Source organism: Tupaia chinensis, unplaced genomic scaffold (assembly GCF_000334495.1).
Source record: "Tupaia chinensis unplaced genomic scaffold, TupChi_1.0 Scaffold000120_1, whole genome shotgun sequence".
Lineage (NCBI taxonomy): Eukaryota > Metazoa > Chordata > Mammalia > Scandentia > Tupaiidae > Tupaia > Tupaia belangeri.
Genome location: NW_006159587.1, coordinates 18,415 through 24,471, shown reverse-complemented (window position 1 = coordinate 24,471; position 6,057 = coordinate 18,415). Strand labels below are relative to the sequence as shown.

At 46.0% G+C, this 6,057-nt stretch overlaps 2 pseudogenes; both read left to right on the top strand.

The window, feature by feature from the left end:
* LOC102486952 (ribosomal L1 domain-containing protein 1-like) overlaps window positions 1-5,963 on the top strand; it is a 9,610-nt pseudogene extending 3,647 nt beyond the window's left edge.
* A 64-nt stretch (window positions 5,964-6,027) lies between these two features.
* Window positions 6,028-6,057, top strand: part of LOC102486538 (ribosomal L1 domain-containing protein 1 pseudogene) — a 4,575-nt pseudogene continuing 4,545 nt past the window's right edge.

Sequence of the window (6,057 nt, the reverse complement as noted above, 5' to 3'; positions counted from 1 at the left end):
TAGGGAAAGCTATTGCACAGCGTAAGGCTCTTCCACCCCACTCCAGGCCCTCCTCCTATTGGGGTTAAGGGTCCAGACTAAAACTAAATGATAATAAATAAAGTTTAGGAAAACATTCCTGAGTAGAAAACGCAAACAAATTCATTGGACCTAATGATAGTATTTTCAGAACACACCCACTGTAGTTATTCTGGATGGACCAGTTGCTGTCAGAAATCTCTTATTAGCTTAAAGAACTATATTAACCTCGCTGTCAGACAAAGCTTTCCCTATGATGCAAGCTACTGCCGACTCCTCTCCCCAAAGCTGGAGAGCGGCCTGCAACAAGATGACAGTAACCTAACAGCAAGGGAGTCTAACCTTCCAATACTGTAGAGAACTCCCTCCCTGGTGGTGCCCCTAGAATCCTTACAGCCCCAGGTCAATGTTTCCTCCTGAATGCACACACTCTCCAGCCGATTTAGAAAAAAAAAAAAAGAATTTTTACTAGTTAAAAGTACTTTCACAGATACTGGCCTGTCCCTGTGAAACCCCGTTTACCTGTTGACCTCACACCCCAAGGTTGGGATTTGAGGAGCAGACCTTTCTGGAGGCTATGGTAGCTCAGGAGCTTTGTGGTGAGACAGAGGGCCTGGGTCAATAAGCATCTTCCCTTATAATGCAGGGTATCCATTGGGGTTCAGTCCTACACTTCCTGTAGCTCCTGGAGGTGTTTGGTGGTTAAGGTGACCAGCTCTAGGAACTGCAGGGGCAGGGCTCAAGCAGGACATGAAGCGAGAGCACTTGCTGCCTCATACTACCTCAGAGGAGCAGAAATCTGATTCAGCTAGAGCAACAGTCCAGGCCTCTGGCCAAGGAGACCCTCTGCGATCCCCAGGGAGCGAGCGGAATGCTGCTTAGTTCCACAGAGTTCTGCCCATGTGACTAAGTCTGTAAGCGGCTCGCCGAGAGCATGGCTATCTTGACTTGTATGGGGTCCTTTGGGCTTTGACATTACACTTGTGACCAAAAGCAGCATGTAGTGCTGGGCTTTCTTGCACATTCTTTCTCGCAAATCTCCCTCTTCCTCTCTCGTCTTCCTGCTCTCTCTCTCATTCAAGGAAAAAGAAAACTGAGGGAGGCTAAGCTGACCTGGGATCTGACCACGCATATTTGGTCATGGTCTTAGTCTGTTTTTGCGCTGCTAACAGAAATACATGACACTGGGTGACTTACTGGGGTTTATTAACTCACAATTCTGGCAACTGGCAAGTCCCAAGGCAATGGTCCAACATCAGGCCAGCCTATGGCATGGCCAATGGTGGCACAGAGGATGGTGGCGTGTGCAGGGAGAGACAGCTGCAGGCAGCTCTTCTACAGCACCAGCTCTCACGAGAACTAACCCCCTCTCGTGAGACCTAGAATCACTGGGACTCTCAAAGACATCATTAATCTCCTCACGCGACTGTTGTCTCCATGATCCAAGCACCAAGATCCAATCACCATCCACCAGGCCTGATTGCCTTCAACGTCAAATTCCACATCGAACTTTGGGGGACAAGCCATCATGCAACCCCATAAGAGTCACCAAATTCAAAGTTTCCTCCCAGTCACCTCACCTGGCTAATAATGGAGAATGTTGTGACTAGGGGAGGTTTTTGCTATAGGGCATGTGCACTTGCCAGAGAGACATAGAGAGACAGAAAGCGAGAAATCACCCCCCGGGGGGATGGCCATGCCATGATCCCGTCTCCTCCATTCTCCTCTCGGGATTTTGGACACGCACGTACACACGCTGGGCAAGAATTTAAAGTCTCTGGATCTGGGACTTGAACCTCAGTCAACTATGTGGGAGTCCAGCAATGCAACCATTACAACAGTTGCTGGTCCTGAAGCTGAGCTTTCAATTTGGAGAGAAAAATCTTTTGTAGGGTCAGACTTCTTGTGAGATAGACAGTTATAAACTTTCAAAGTGTATTTTAAGGAATTTTGCCAGAAATCAGCAAGATACCCTCTTTACTAGGCATGTTTCAGCCAACTGGTTATCTCTATAGGGCAGTGAGTAAAAGACTCCTAACTCCATAGACAGGGGTCAAATCCAAGTACTATCAACAACAGCAGCTATATTTTCTGAGCCCCCACTGCATGCTTCGCTGTGCTGCAGCATGTGGGTCAAGAGCACTCAGACAGGATTCAGACTATTCAAATGTGTGGGTTTGAATCTTTGCTATAAGGTGCATGAGCTTGCTAGAGAGAGAGGAAGAGGGAAAGTGAGAACTCATCCCCTGAGGGGTGACCACACTGAAATCCCTATTCCTCCATTCTCTTGGAATTTTGGGTACTCATGCACCTGTGCCTAGCATGATTGGGTCTGGAACTCATACCCTGGAATTGGCCATGTGGGATCCAGTACTTCAACCTCCATACTACCTGCTGGCCCATGCCAAATTTTCCAATATGACTGCATAGTCTAAAATGGCATCTATAAAGCTGAAACTATAACTATGCAGCTAAATCTAAAGAACATAGAGACATCACTGTTTCTGGTGTGTAAGCCAAATATTCTTTAATGAACTATTGATTCTTACAACAAATAAAAAGCATGCTAAACTAATTTACCCTTTAAAATTATTAGAATTTATCTGAATTATTTACAAAATATTAAAATGTATAACAGGCTGGCTTAGCAGAGTGAATCTAAGAATATTTTTCCCCACAGCTTGACAAAAGGCAATAATTCTGACTGATATGTATTAAGTCCATACTGACTTTTTTAATTTTTTTAGTTTGCAATAGGACTGTGCACTAACCAGAGAAGAAAGAGGGAACATGAGAAAGCATCACTCAGGGGGTAGCCGTGCCACAATCCCTCCATTCTCCTCTTGGGATTCAGAGCAGACACGCACACGTGTCCAGCATAGTTTTAGAGCCATCGGGTCTGGGATTCCAACTGCACAGGGAGCCATGTGGGATCCAGTCACCTCAACCGCCCTGCCACCAGCTGGACCCATGTATATATGTATTTATTGTCAGAAGGCACATGTGCACATTAGAGAGAGAGGGAATCCCTCCATGCGGCCTTCTCAGACCACAATCCTTCTTCCCTCCATTTCTTCACTCTGTCAGGGTCCTAGGCACAACACATACCTGACATGTTTTTCAAGCTGCCAAGGCTGGGATTTGAACCACATCAGCCATGTGGAATCTGACTCCCCTTGCACAGTGCTTAACCATTGTACTCTGGGGCTGACCCTATATTTGTAAATTTTTTAAGAAGTTCACTAGAAAGTGTGTGTACCCCCTTGAGACAGAAAGAGAGAGGGCGAGTGAGAAGCACTCCTGCATGGAGGGTAGTCACGCTGCAACCTTTTCTACTCCATTTCTCTTTTCAGGATTTTGGCACAAATGCACATGTGACTGGGTGCAGAACTTGAACTGGACTTGCCCATGTGGGATCCAGATGCCTTCACCATCACTCCGCTGATGGGCCCAGGCCCTGCATTTCGCCCCTCCCTTGATCTACTTTAAGAAATGTGCAAACTGGTTAATTTTATTGATTACTTTATAGGGTCTACAATATCCAGCTGGGACTGTGATTAAAAAAGGAGTTAAGATCACCCAAGGATGGACACGGGAACTGCAGAGACCAAACGTTTGCTCTTTTCTGCTGGTGAGATCGTTTTCTTTTGTACAAACAACAGTAACATCGTGTTGGGTGGAAGCAGGAAGTTGCTGTCTTCTTTTGTATAAAGAAGTCGCAGCACGTTGGGGGAAAGCAGGAAGTTGCTGCTGTTTGGATGCTTACCTGTGCATTGCAGGTGTGCACAGAAGATCAGTCGCCAAAGGAGTGGGCCATGCCAGCTGTCTACCTGATGAGCTCAGCTGTATATCTAGTCTGCTGCTGGGTGCAGGTGGCCATAAGTCACATCCTCAAGGCTTCCTTACTGGCTGGCTTTCTGTCAGGTTTTGCCAGCTGGAGATGGTGGGGGGAGATCAGAGGGGGGGAAAAAGAGAGAAGAAGCTCCTGGTCTAACAGCAGCCATACTTGGTAATTGCCAAGGGGCATCTGGGCAGTGACTATACCTCTGGCAGCTCCTGTAGTAGCAAAGGCACTGTGCCAGTTATGATACTGCATATCAAGTCTCCCCCAAACATACTGCCTTTACATCATAATACTCATTTTCTCCTTCTCCCTCAGACCTCTGGAAGTTGACCAGGCTCATCTAGGGAGGCACTATGTGGGGTCTCTGGGGCTGCTGCACTCAGAGGGTAATGGGGGCTGGAGTGATCACAGAGGCCGGCTCACTCACTTGTCTGACAGTTGATGCTGGGTGTCAGCTGGAACACATCTACTTGACCTAGGTGGACTGGGCTTCCTCACAACATGGCGGTTGGGTTCCGAGAGCAAGCATCCTGAGAGAGAGCCAAGTGCAAGTTGTGTCATCTTCTAGGACCTGGCCTTGGAGAGGGAATATCTTATCCACTACATTCTGTTAGAAGTCACTAAGGCCTGCCTATGTTCAAGGAAGGAAGATGAGACTCCACCTACTGACAGAAAGAGGGCCAATGAATTTGTGGACCTCTCTGGAACCTCCATGACAGCATCTCCAATAGCACAGCAGTCGTTTCCAGCCCAGGAATGGGAGCAGCTTCCTAATCTCTGCATGTCTCCCCTTCCTCTTCAGTACACCCTCCCTTTGGTTTGCCAGCCCTTCCAATAACTTTGTAGCTAATTCTCTACATCAAATCCCTCCTGTCGGATATACTTGGCACTGTTTTTATTTTCTCAATTTTCTCAATTAAGTGGACCTATCCCACGCTATCCAAACTCACCATCTGAGCTGAATAGCAAAGACAGTTGTAGAAACACTATTGTAATATGCCAAGAACAATGCTAGATATTTTGTATATGTGATTTCATTTTATTCTAACACCAACCCCGACAGACAGGTATAAATATTCCTACACAATGAGGCTCATCGGGTTAAATACTTGCCCAAGGATACAGATGGAAAGAGCTAGGATTCAATTCAAGATCTGACTCCAAAATACATGGTTTTCAGTCTTCTGGAATGAGGAGGGCTACTTCTTGCTAAAGAATTCCATCTCCCCCCATTCTGGTTCTAGGGTTCCTCATGCCTGTGTACATGAGGTGAGGACAACATGGAGGTCTTGACTTCCACCGCGGCATCTGCTTTGGGCGCGACTCCTTAGTTGCGACTCCTGTGGTCCCCACCTCACTGCAGCAGTTGGACGAAAGGTAGATAAGAAAGGCAGTGAAGTTCTGTTGGCACATGCCAGAACCAGGAGAAACCATAATGGATTGCTCTTGAACGAGAATGAAAATTTATTTTCAGTAGTGGTACTGTGGAAAATTCCTAGTAAAGAACTGAAGGTCGGATTCCCCTTGCCTAATGGTACCTGGACAGATTTAGCAGAAATTTGTTTATCTACCAAAGATGAATCCAGTTTGACTCCTGAAAAGACAGAACATTTCTATCTAAAGCTTTTGAACACACATGGAGTTAAAATCATTTCTCAGATTATTCCTTTCCAGACTTTGAAAAAGGAGTATAAAGCCTATGAAGCCAAGCTTTGCCGCCTGACTAGTTTTGATTTCTTCCTCACAGAGAAGAGGATCAGGTGGCTCTTACCATCGCACCTTGGGAGGCCCTTCTATCAAAGAAAGTTCCAGTAAGTGTGAACCCTCTGGCCAAAAACTTATCAAGAGAGATCAAGAATTCTATAGTTAGAACCATCTTAAACATCTCGAAAAGTGGCTCTTGCAGTACTATATGCATGGTTCACCATGGAATGCAGGACCAGCACCTCGTTGAAAATGTTGCTGTCGTGAAAAATTGCCTGAGAAATGGGAGAGTGTGACTCGCTTGTTTGTGAAAACCAAAAAATCAGTTGCCCTTCCTACCTTCTCATTTGTCAGCAGTCAGGATGAGAATATCCACTCCTACTCAGAAGAAAAAGAAAAAAACGGGAAGGGAGAAACACAAAGGAAAAGAACATGAAAAACAGAAGAAAAACAAAAAGCTAATGCAAGAGGGTAGCAAGGCTGCATCAGCC